Source organism: Mercenaria mercenaria, chromosome 14 (assembly GCF_021730395.1).
Source record: "Mercenaria mercenaria strain notata chromosome 14, MADL_Memer_1, whole genome shotgun sequence".
Taxonomy (NCBI): Eukaryota; Metazoa; Mollusca; class Bivalvia; order Venerida; family Veneridae; genus Mercenaria; species Mercenaria mercenaria.
In genome coordinates, this window is record NC_069374.1 from 40,605,404 (window position 1) to 40,619,216 (window position 13,813).

The 13,813-nt window shown below is 34.7% G+C and overlaps 1 protein-coding gene across 1 annotated transcript in view; it reads right to left on the minus strand.

Moving 5' to 3' along the window:
* Positions 1-12,648, minus strand: part of LOC128548172 (atypical protein kinase C-like) — an 89,527-nt gene extending 76,879 nt beyond the window's left edge. The window contains exon 1 of the mRNA XM_053522599.1: positions 12,609-12,648. The gene's annotated coding sequence lies outside the window, so the exon portion shown is untranslated. The remainder of the gene's footprint in view (positions 1-12,608) is intronic.
* Positions 12,649-13,813: the final 1,165 nt, after the last annotated feature.

A 13,813-nucleotide genomic window follows, 5' to 3' on the forward strand; every position in this document is an offset into this window, starting at 1 on the left:
ACTTCGTGTAAAAACGTTTTGCGCATTTTATTTTCCTTTTGTAAATTAATTATTTATTTGAGATATGATTGAATTCTATTATAAACCCTAACAAGAGGGCCAAGATGGCCCTAGGTCGCTCACCTAAGAAACACACCATAACAGTGTACAAGAGATCACAGAGTGATCTTGGCGCCCACCAATGTGCCATTTTTGAGTGTTCCAATTTTCAAGACTCAATGACTAACTCAAGGTCAAATTTCATTTCCATACACAACACTGTGCATGTGGTCCAAATTCCCAAAGCTGTAGCTTGAGAAATGTGAAAGTAGGTCACTAGATTAATTTCAAGGACAAAGTTCTTTGTACACAAAACTATGCGTGTGCATCAAGTTTGAAGGCTGTAGTTTGAGAAATTTGAAAGTAGGTCACTAGGTCAATCTTAAGGGCAACGTTTATTTTGGTACACAAAACTATGCAAGTGGTCTAAATTTGAAGGCTGTAGCTTGAGAAATGTGAAAGTAGGTCACTAGGCCAAAATCAAGGTCAAATTACACTTCAGAACACAAATCTATGCATGTGGTCCAAATTCAAAGCCTGTACCTTCAAAAATGTGAAAGTAGGTCACTAGGTCAATGTCAAGGTCAAAGTTTGTTTCGGTACACGATCCTATGCTTGTGGTCCAAATTTGAAGCCTGTAGCTACAGAAATGTGAAAGTAGGTCACCAGGTCAATCTTAAGGTCAAGTTCATTTCAGTACACAAAACTATGCAAGTGGTCCAAATTTGAAGGCTGTAGCTTGAGAAATGTAAAAGTAGGTCACTAGGTCAAAATCAAGGTCAATTTTCACTTCAGAAACAAATCTATGCATGTAGTCCAAAATTGAAGCCTGTACCTTCAAAAATGTGAAAGTAGGTCACTAGGTCAATGTCAAGGTCAAAGTTTGTTTCGGTACACAATCCTATTCATGTGGTCTAAATTTGAAGCCTGTAGCTACAGAAATGTGAAAGTAGGTCACTAGGTCAATCTTAAGGTCAAAGTTCATTTCAGTACACAAAACTACGCAAGTGGTCCAAATTTGAAGGCTGTAGCTTGAGAAATGTGAAAGTAGGTCACTAGGTCAATGTAAAGGTCAAAGTTTGTTAGGTACACAAAACCATGCATGTGGTCTAAATTTGAAGCTTGTAGGTACAGAAATGTGAAAGTAGGTCACTAGGTCAATCTTAAGGTCAAAGTTCATTTCAGTACACAAAACTATGCAAGTTGTCTAAATTTGAAGGCTGTAGCTCGAGAAATGTGAAAGTAGGTCATTAGGTCAAAATCAAGGTCAAATTTTATTTCGGAACACAGAGCTATGCATGTGGTCCAAATTTGAAGCCTGTACCTTCAAAAATGTGAAAGTAGGTCACTAGGTCAATGTAAAGGTCAAGGTTTGTTTCGGTACACAAAACTATGCATGTGGTCCAAATTTGAAGGCTGTAGCTTGAGAAATGTGAAAGTAGGTCACTGGGTCAAAATCAAGGTCAAATTTCATTTCAGAACACGAAACTATGCATGTGGTCCAAATTTGAAGCCTGTACCTTCAAAAATGTGAAAGTAGGTCACTAGGTCAATGTTAAGGTCAAGGTTTGTTTCGGTACACAAAACTATGCATGTGGTCCAAATTTGAAGGCTGTAGCTTGAGAAATGTGAAAGTAGGTCACTAGGTCAAAATCAAGGTCAAATTTCATTTCAGAACACGAAACTATGCATGTGGTCCAAATTTAAAGCCTGTACCTTCAAAAATGTGAAAGTAGGTCACTAGGTCAATGTCAAGGTCAAAGTTTTTTTCAGTGCACAAAACTATGCATGTGGTCCAAATTTGAAGGCTGTAGCTACAGAAATGTGAAAGTAGGTCACTAGGTCAAAATCAAGGTCAACTCGTGTCAAGGTTCATCTTGCCACTCAAAACCATACATGTTGTCCAAATCTGAATGTTGTAAGTTATTGACAAGAAGATTTTAAAAGCTTTTCCATATACAAGTCTTTATGAACCATGTGACCCCCAGGGCGGGGCCATATCTGACCTTTGGGGGATAATTTGAACAAGCTTTGTAGAGAACCACTAGATGATGCTACATTACAAATGCCAAAGCCCTAGGCTTTGTGGTTTGGACCAGAAGATTTTCAAAGTTTTTCCCTATATAAGTCTATGTAAACCATATGACCCCCAGGGCAGGGCCATATTTTACCCTAGGGGGATAATTTGTACAATCTTAGTAGAAGACCACTAGATGATGTCACATACAAAATATCAAAGCCCTAGGCCCTGTGGTTTTGAACAAGAGGTTTTTCAAAGTTTTTCCCTATATAAGTCTATATAAACCATGTGACCCCCAGGGGCGGGGCCATATTAGACCCAAGGGAAATAATTTGAATCATCTTGGTAGAGGACCACTAGATGATGCTTCATACGAAATATCAAAGCCCTAGGCTCTATGGTTTTGGACAAGAAGATTTTCAAAGTTTTTCCCTATATAAATCTATGTAAATTATAGAAATAAACAAAGGGCCATAACTCATTCAAAAATTGTTGAACCAGTCTGATTTTCAGAGGGACACAACTAGGGTACCAATACATCATTCTGACAAAGTTTGGTCAAAATCCCCCTTGTAGTTTCTGAGGAGATGCGATAACGAGAAATTGTTAACGGAAGGACGGACGGAATGACGGACGGACGGAAGGACGACGGACCACGGATGCAGAGTGATTTGAATAGCCCACCATCTGATGATGGTGGGCTAAAAATGTGAAAGTAGGTCCATGTCAAGGTCAAAGTTTGTTTCGTTACACAATCCTATGCATGTGGTCTAAATTTGAAGCCTGTAGCTACAGAAATGTGAAAGTAGGTCACTAGGTCAATCTTAAGGTCAAAGTTCATTTCGGTACACAAAACTATGCAAGTTGTCCAAATTTGAAGGCTGTAGCTTGAGAAATGTGAAAGTAGGTCACTAGGTCAAAATCAAGGTCAAATTTTATTTCGGAACACAGAACTATGCATGTGGTCCAAATTTGAAGCCTGTACCTTCAAAAATGTGAAAGTAGGTCACTAGGTCAATGTAAAGGTCAATGTTTGTTTCGGTATACAAAACTATGCATGTGGTCCAAATTTGAAGGCTGTAGCTTGAGAAATGTGAAAGTAGGTCACTAGGTCAAAATCAAGGTCAAATTTCATTTCAGAACATGAAACTATGCATGTGGTCCAAATTTGAAGCCTGTACCTTCAAAAATGTGAAAGTAGGTCACTAGGTCAATGTCAAGGTCAAAGTTTTTTTCAGTGCACAAAACTATGCACGTGGTCCAAATTTGAAGGCTGTAGCTACAGAAATGTGAAAGTAGGTCACTAGGTCAAAATCAAGGTCAACTCATGTCAAGGTTCATCTTGCCACTCAAAACCATACATGTGGTCCAAATCTGAATGTTGTAGGTTATTGACAAGAAGATTTTAAAAGCTTTTCCCTATACAAGTCTATATGAACCATGTGACCCCCAGGGCGGGCCATATTTGACCCTAAGGGGATAATTTGAACAAACTTGGTAGAGAACCACTACATTAAAAATGCCAAAGCCCTAGTCTTTGTGGTTTGGACCAGAAAATTTTCAAAGTTTTTCCCTATATAAGTCTATGTAAACCATGTGACCCCCGGGGCAGGGTCATATTTGACCCTAGGGGGATAATTTGAACAATCTTAGCAGAAGACCACTAAATGATGTCACAAACAAAATATCAAAGCCCTAGGCCCTGTGGTTTTGAACAAGAAGTTTTTCCCTATACAAGTCTATATAAACCATGTGACCCCCGGGGCGGGGCCATATTAGACCCAAGGGAAAAAATTTGAATCATCTTGGTAGAGGACCACTAGATGATGCTACATACCAAATATCAAAGCCCTAGGCTCTGAGGTTTTGGACAAGAATATTTTCAAAGTTTTTCCCTATATAAATCTATGTAAATTATAGAAATAAACAAAGGGCCATAACTCATTCAAAAATTGTTGAACCAGTCTGATTTTCAGGGGGACACAACTAGGGTACCAATACATCATTCTGACAAAGTTTGGTCAAAATCCCCCTGGTAGTTTCTGAGGAGATGCGATAACGAGAAATTGTTAACGGAAGGACGGACGGACGGACGGAAGGACGCCGGACCACGGACGCAGAGTGATTTGAATAGCCCACCATCTGATGATGGTGGGCTAAAAACATGTTTGACCTAGTGATTTCATGGAAACAAATATTCTGACCAATTTTCATTAAGACTGGACCAAAAAATTGGTCTCTTGCGATAAAACAAGCATTTTCTTAGATATGACCTAGTTTTTGACCCTAGATGACCCATGTTCAAACTCGACCTAGATTTTATCAAGGCAATCATTCTGACCAAAATTCATAAGATCAATTGAAAAATACTGCCTCTATCACATACACAAGTTTTTTCTTTGATTTGACCAAGTGACCTAGTTTTTGACCTCAAATGACCCATATTCAAATTCGACCTAGATTTCATTAAGGCAATCATCCTGACCAAATTTCATAAAAATCAATTGAAAAAACCAGTCTCTATCGCATACACAAGATTTTTCTTTAATTTGACCTAGTGACCTAGTTTTTGACCTCAAATAACCCATATTCAAACTCGACCTAGATTTCATCAAGGCAATCACTCTGACCAAATTTCATGAAGATCAATTGAAAAATACATCCTCTATTGCAAACACAATGTTTTTCTTCGATTTGACCTAGTGACCTAGTTTTTGACCCCAGATGACCCATTTTCGAACTCGGCCTAGATTTTATCAAGGTAATCATTCTGGCTAAATTTCATGAAGATCAATTGAAAAATACAGCCTCTGTTGCATACACAAGGTTTTTCTTTGATTTGACCTAGTGACCTAGTTTTTGACCCCAAATGACCCATTTTCGAACTTGGTCTAAATTTCATCAAGGTAATCATTCTGACCAAAATTCATGAAGATCAATTGAAAAATACAGGCTCTTTCACATACACAAGGTTTTTCCTTGATTTGACTTAGTGACCTAGTTTTTGACCCCAGATGACCCATTTTCGAACTCTGCCTAGATTTCATCAAGGTAATCATTCTGACCAAAATTCATGAAAAGATCAATTGAAAAATACCGCCTCTATCGCATACACAAGGTTTTTCTTTGATTTGACCTAGTGACCTAGTTTTTGACCCGAGATGACCCATTTTTGAACTCGGCCTAGATTTCATCAAGGTTATCATTCTGACCAATATTCATGAAGATCAATTGAAAAATACAGCCTCTATCGCATACACAAGGTTTTTCTTTGATTTGACCTAGTGACCTAGTTTTTGACCCGAGATGACCCATTTTCGAATTCGACCTAGATTTCATCAAGGCAATCATTCTGACCAATATTCATGAAGATCAATTGAAAATTACAGCCTCTATCGCATACACAAGGTTTTTCTTTGATTTGACCTAGTGACCTAGTTTTTGACCCGAGATGACCCATTTTCGAACTCGGCCTAGATTTCATCAAGGTTATCATTCTGACCAATATTCATGAAGATTAATTGAAAAATACAGCCTCTATCGCATACAAAGGTTTTTCTTTGATTTGACCTAGTGACCTAGTTTTTGACCAGAGATGACCCATTTTCGAACTCGGCCTAGATTTCATCAAGGTTATCATTCTGACCAACATTCATGAAGATTAATTGAAAAATACAGCCTCTATCGCATACACAAGCTAAATGTTGACAGACAGACGACAGACGACGGACATCGAGTGATCAGAAAAACTCACCTGAGCATTGCTCAGGTGAGCTAAAAAATACGATTTCTTAAAGAAATACCTGTGTACATTAGAGAATTTTAGGACATGGAAATTCCGAATGCATAAATTTCCAGTGCGCACGCCGATTTTCAATCATGTACAAGACGTAACAGGCAAAAGTATTTTAATTTCCTTTTGAAAAATAATAAATTATGATATGTATGTTTGAATTCAGTCATAAATCACTTCAAAAATACCATTTGTTTAAGAAATACGGGTGTATTTCGGTTATGGCAATTTCCCATGTGGTTGCCGAATTTCAATCTCTTATAAAATCGTTTTGCGTTATAAAATTTTATTTATCCTTCTGAAACATATTATTTATATTATACACGAATGATTTCTGCAATAAACCCTACAAAAATACCATTTATTAATAAAATAAGGGTGTATTTCGGTAATGGAAATTTCCCGCGCGGTCGCCGAATTTCAGTCTCGTATAAAGTCAGTCTGCGTATCGTATTTTATTTTCCTTTCGTATTTTATTCATTTTTGATATATATGATTGAATTATTTCAAAAAACTTTCAAAAATACCTTTAACTTACAAAATACATGTGTATTCTGGTTACGGAAACTGTATTCCGGTGTATCCCGGTTTTTAGGTAGATTCCGGTTTAATGTGTGACCGAAATCGCTTGAAGTTGTTAAAATCATACTTTAAAAATCATACTTTAAATCACGTGTATTTGCTAAAATATTTAATATACAAAAAAGTAATACGGCTGCAACATTTTCCTTACAGATATGAAATATGATAATAATTTTTTCCCTGTTACTAACAGAACAGTACTCACATATTCTTATATTTTGCAGTAACGGGGATTTCGTGTTTGATATTTTACAACTGGAATAGAAAAGAGCAGTTTGTAAATAACAAAAATCATATTTTGTATTCTGTAAAGCAAATACTTTATGTGTGTGTCAAAATCACTTACGAAAATAACATTAAATGAGAAAATAAGCAGTATGTTGTTTAGTTTCCTATTATTTTTTTACATTTTCACCCAAATTCAAGATAATATTGACACATGTTTATAAATATCCGATGTCACCACAATCGCTTAATTGATTGTTAATTGCAATGCGCACTGCAGATAAATATACACCTGCTGTATATCAACAAACAATTAATCAAGGTGTGATAATGCAATCAAAAGATCACGTTTTTCTGATTATGATTTTAAATATCAATATAATGAAGATGGTGACATCTTAAACTTCATTGATTTACATTATAATTATTTGTATTTGGTTGAATCCCATAGAAATGAGATGCATATATCTTTCACCAAAAAAAAAAAAAAGTCAAATAAAAATATATAAATAAATAAAGAGGTATTAAAGATGTGACTTTATTAAAGTTATTTTCATAATTAAATTCGGCGAATTCGGCCCATGATTTAAAAATAATTTTTTAATATAGCCGTGTACTAAAATAGTCTTTTTAAAGATGATTTGAAAATATAAATAAACACCAAGTATGATAATACGTTATATGAAGGTTATTTTAAGATAGATAATCAGAACGAGTTGTTCATAATTAAATTATTTACGTAATAAACGCGGCTGATACATAAATCCCCTTATTTTCGTTAATAAAAAAAAAGTTTATAAATGATGGTTATTTCGTTATTGTGAGATAAAAATCACTCATTTTTCAGCATATACTAATATAGTCTATAAGAAATTAAAAAAAGAATTTTAGAAAATAAAGAAATTTAGACAAATATGGCTCATTTTCGTAAAAAAAATCATATTTCGCGAAAATAACCGTATTTTAACATTTTAATTGGTAATTAAGCGTTATTACATTTTGAAATTGCTCAATTATCTATAGATTAAAGCTTAATTATAATAATGACGGCATTCTTAGATGTTTTCAGGCATATCATTGAATGGGGTCGAAATGTCCAAGGAGTTGGGGTTGAAATGTCTTGGGGTCGAATTGTCTCTTGGGGTTGAAATGTCTTGGGGTCGAAATGTCTTGCTAGCCCTACAGAGTATACAGTGCTCCAGCTAGCTATTTACAGCAGGGCGCATCGCCCGTTCCGAAATTCGTTCCGCCCTGTTGCCCCGCCAGGCACCCTGCCCGTTTTACAACCATTCATTTCTCTTTTTTTAGCCAAACTTCCCTTTTTTGCCTCTGTGATTATAATACACTGCTTTATTGCCCCCTTTTTATCGAGTGATACACGCCGGAGGGCATTGACATAATTAGCAAACAATATTACCTGCTGTAATCGTGCCCGAGGCAGACCATGATATTTTAGACTGCTCCACTAGCATTAAAATCATTGAACCTTAGTGTTAAAACAGTTTGCAAACCAGTCTGAAATCATTATCATTTCGCGCCACCTGTCAAAGTGTACTTTCGTTTTCGGTAATATAGTCGTAAATACCCCTTTATACACAACTGAAACTTAAGTCCAGACAACAGACATTTATATGTAATTAATAAAAATCGATCACAATCAAATTTAAATAGGAAAATATTTTGATTTTATCGTTTAACAAGTTTTTGAAATCGAAAGTAAGTTGTCGTCTGCTTTGGGAAATTGCCGTTTTTTCATGAAGATTTCTTTGAAATTAGTTTACTAAGATGTAATGACAGGGTACACTTTAATGTCAGATACTGAGAAATGCTGTTAAACTGTCTTTGCATCATAATATTTTTTCAAAAATATTGTTTAAACTGGACATTTGATGACTTTTAGAAAAAAGTGTAACCATATCCGGATATAAAATTTTGGATACCCGGAATATGTCTATTACAAGTGCTAAACTTGCTTTTAGACTGTTGTAAGTTAAAAACTTTGCCTGATTTCATTTATTTAAGTGGAAGTTTAAACTTTATTTTCTGTATATAATATGTTGCAAGTATAAATTTATAAATATCAAGTAGCCTACATGGAGAAGATGTGTACTGAAATTGTAGCAAGTAAAATAGGCCTAAACACATAGATATTGTTATTCAGTATGCAATTACAAAGAAATGTTACAAGTTGAAAATCAGTGCCAAGTAAAATACAAACAGCAGAATTTTTAGTTAATAAATAGGTGCATTAGAGATGACAGACATAGCCTATTAAAAGACCATGCCTAAAGTGTGCCAAAATACATGCCTAAATTATGCCAAATTCCATGCCTAAAGTATGTTAAAATGCACTGTATGCATGGACCAGTTATATTTTTTTCCCGGGGGGAGCACGGTCCCGGACCGACCACCACCCCAGAAGTGCCCTTTTGTGCCAGCACCCTGCCCTTTTTTAATCCTAGCTGGAGCACTGGTATAGTTCTATAAATAAACGTCGGACTTCAATATTTTACGATTTTGACATTTCATATAGTCCGACGTTTTATCGAAAGTATGAATTTCCCGGTAGAGCTTTCCGCAAAAGTTCTTGCAGAAGGTTTTACAAGTTCACGGTAGAAGTGACTTGAAAGCGATAGCTAAATACCAACAACGGACAAAGAAACCTAATTTACACATCCATTGAACATGCTGTATTACTGAAGATATTGAAGATCAGTCCGCACTTTGAAAATGAAATTTACATCCATTCACTTTCACAACACAACACGAACTGTCAAATCTTCTTTATTATAAAGATTGATTTTAGATGAAAAAATATTATCACGGTCGGATTTGAAAAAAAATGCGGCCCGTTACTAATATTGTCTATGTAGTATGCATATGTTTATAATCGATGGATGTAATCAGCATTTATTGGTTGTAATTTTATTAAAAGTTACTTAAATTAATTGTAAAGTCCTATCAAAGCAGTTTAAAAGGCTAGTCTGCACGCGTTCGGCGGTACCCATGCGTTAAATAATGGCCGCAGATTTTTTACAAGTGTTGTAGGCTAAACGTATTTGTTTTCGTCTAAGCATGTATAATTGATTCCAGTGCTCCAGCTAGCTATTTACAACAGGGCGCATCGCCCATTCCGAAATTCGTTCCGCCCTGTTGCCCCGCCAGGCACCCTGCCCGTTTTACAACCATTCATTTCTTTTTTTAGCCAAACTTCCCTTTTTTGCCTCAGTGATTATAATACACTGCTTTATTGCCCCCTTTTTATCGAGTGATACACGCCGGGGGGCATTGACATAATTAGCAAACAATTAAACAATTACCTGCTGTAATCGTGCCCGAGGCAGACCATGATATTTAAGACTGCTCCACTAGCATTAAAATCACTGAACCTTAGTGTTTAAACAGTTTGCAAACCAGTCTGAAATCATTATTATTTCGCGCCACCTGTCAAAGTGTACTTTCGTTTTCGGTAATATAGTCGTAAATACCCCTTTATACACAACTGAAACTTAAGTCCAGACAACAGACATTTAAATCTAATTAATAAAAATCGATCACAATCAAATTTAAATAGGAAAATATTTTGATTTTATCGTTTTACAAGTTTTTGAAATCGAAAGTAGGTTGTCGTCTTCTTTGTGAAATTGCCGATTTTTCATGAAGATTTCTTTGAAATTAGTTTACTAAGAATTAGATGTAATGACAGGGTACACTTTAATGTCAGATACTGTAAAATGCTGTTAAACTGTCTTTGCATCATAATAATTTTTCAAAAATATTGTTTAAACTGGACATTCGACGACTTTTAGAAAAAAGTGTAACCATATCCGGATAAAAATTTTGGATACCCGGTATGTCTATTACAAGTGCTAAACTTGCTTTTAGACTGTTGTAAGTTAAAAACTTTGCATGATTTCATTTATTTAAGTGGAAGTTTAAACTTTATTTTCTGTATATAATATGCAATACAATATACAAATCTTTATTGTGATTTAGGCCTCCGGCCCATACACCATCAATCATATACATTATACATATATACAAACATAACATTTACATACAACAACTCTTATAAGGAATAATGAAGTAAATATTAACTATTTATATCACTCATGTCATAAAAAGCATTTGTTTTGAGAAAGAGGTTTGTACATAATTTCTAACTTTTTAAAGCTTCAATACATGCCTGTCCATGTATCTTGCCGAAACGAAATAAAGAAAAGACATGAACAGAATAGATTAATATCTGTACCTTTGTTACTATGCCCAACTATCAGCCTTGTCAAGGCAAGACCAATATCTTGGCTATAATGAAAGTAATGCTTTTTCATAAAATAAAACTTATACAAAATATAAATACAATAGTTATGGCATATGTAAAACATACAACACAAAATTTAAACTATCTCTATCTCAGACAGCCGTAACTTTAAAGCATTATATATATAAACTGCAGTATTTTTAATAATATTTTCATTTTTGGAAGCCAACAAAATATTAAATTTATGAACATTTGGATTTTCACAGAATTTTTTTGGTATGTTGCATGTATAAATTTATAAATATCAAGTAGCCTATATGGAGAAGATGTATACTGAAACTGTAACAAAATAGGCCTAAACACATAGATATTGTTATTCAGTATGCAATTACAAAGAAATGTTACAAGTTGAAAATCAATGCCAAGTAAAATACAAACAGCAGAATTTTTAGTTAATAAATAGGTGCATTACAGATGACAGACATAGCCTATTAAAAGACCATACCTAAAGTGTGCCAAAAAACATGCCTAAATTATGCCAAAGTCCATGCCTAAAGTATGTTAAAATGCACTGTATGCATGGATCAGTTATATTTTTTTCCCGGGGGAGCACGGTCCCGGACCGACCACCACCCCAGAAGTGCCCTTTTCATTGCCAGCACCCTGCCCTTTTTTAATCCTAGCTGGAGCACTGGATTCTATATATTTATTCGGTGTTGTATTGTTCGTAATATTTCAATAAATTACGCTAGAAGTTTCTGTGAAATGCATCGGGGAAGTGATTGGTGGTGCAGTTTTAGTTACGGTAAACCAATGTTTCACGTGTTTGAGAGTTTTCCTACATTACACTTCAGTAAAATAAAGTCGTAATCTGTGCTATGCAAATGGCTGACATTCGATTAAACTTGACACAGGGACATGTTGAACGTCCAAATATTAAAAGGCGCCCTGTGCAAATTTAATGTTATTGAACTATACAGAGTATTGATCTGCCACGTTGGTTTTGGTGTTTGTTGCCAGACTTGAATTTTGGGTGTTCTATGTTTGCCATGTTGTAATGAAACTACAGTAAAAGTTTAGTGCTGTTTCATTTTGCTGGAAGGAAAATACCACCTGTGGTCGAATTTAGGTTGTAAATTTTCAGCATGACTTTCTACTGATGGCTTTCAAAACCATCATGCCAGGGATTCAATCGGTAAGAAACTTGAAACTTAAATTGTATGCTTTTATAGCACTTATGCTGATAGAACGTGTTAGACAATAAACCAAAGATTTGGACTTGCATTTGTACAAAACTGCACAGAAAACTTGTTAAGCGGTCGAAAACTGGTTGTGCTGTGATATAAAAAGTGCAGCCTTTTAAAATTTCTACCACAAGTAAATGCCTACAGCCTAAAGAATATATATATCATTCTTCAATGTGTTGTGTAAAATATATATCTTATAAAATATACCAAAATGCTATAACTGAAGATTCTTGCAACTTTTACAGGAAAGACTTCCTACATGTTTACAAATTGACGGAAATGACGTCATGAGTAGCACTTTTCGGTAATAATCTGATAAGAATAGTAATTAAGGACAATAACTGTGAATAATTGTGACTGTAGAAAAAAGGTCTCACATAAAAATGTACTTCTTCAGTATATGTATTGAATTTCTTGATCTTTTAAAAAAGTAAAACACACCAGTCAAAACTCTCGCTTGATTTATATATTTCTAATTTATTTATTTTTAATCGAGTAAAACAAGATCTGGCCCCGTGTTCACAAAACAGTTTCAGTCTCAGCTGAGTTTGATAACGAAACTTTATTTGTCATTTATATCTAAACAGCATGTTTAAAATCAGATTTGAAGTTAAGGAGGTAGGTTACCTTGTTACAAGGGTAAATTCAAATTAGTTGAACCGCAGCATCTTTTTGTATTTCGTGTAATATGAAGTTTTAACTGCTAAAATCTCAGTTTCGTTTGTCTCTGTCCCTTCAAGTTCAATTTTAATCCAGGTTTGAAGAACATGACCATCCAAAGGTATTTCATATTGAAAGAAGAAGGAAAATACGGATATTTAACACTTTTCGGTGTATTTTAGTTTCATTGATATCCGTAGAAGTCAACATAATCTATAATTTTACTAGTATGCACGTTAGCTTTCTAAGATAAGCTTAAAATGTATATGTCGCGGGGCTCGTGTTTCCATGGTAACGCATTTTCTCTCAGATTTAAACAACTATGTATAAAAATAGGGGTTTTCGACGGCTTCAGTGCCATTCTGTTAATGACCAACATGGAATATTTGGGTAATATTATTAGCAAAATACCAAGCACTATACATGGTACCCTATTTTTCTTAAAGTTTAAAGTAACCATGGCAACGGAGATGTTTAAAATGGCTTATATCTTGCTTTTTGTCGTAATTTCTTATAAAATAATATTGAATAAGATTATCTTTCTAGTTGATGTAGCTTTAAAACATATTATTTCTAACGTAAGTTATATTTTCGTGTTATCTGCATTTATTCAAACAAATTTCTAAGCTTAGAATACTTACAGCAGTACCCCTCGTCTGGCATTTTTCATGGAAAAATCGTTCAGCATGCTACTATTATTCTCATGGATATTGTTGAAATGAAAATAAAAAGCCGAAGCTGTGTTTCTTAAATAGACTAGTGTCAACGCTTTTGAATTTTACATTTAGATACATAGGTCACGGGCTTCGTTTCCATGGTAACATCAATTCAATTCAAGAAACCACAATTTTCTACTGAAATGTGAACAATTTTAGATCTTAGTTTTAGTATATAAATAACAAATTATCAACGGAACCTGTAAAATAGGTATTACAAATCAAACTGCTAGATTTTTTATTTGAAAATGGCCGTAACAAGTAACCTCT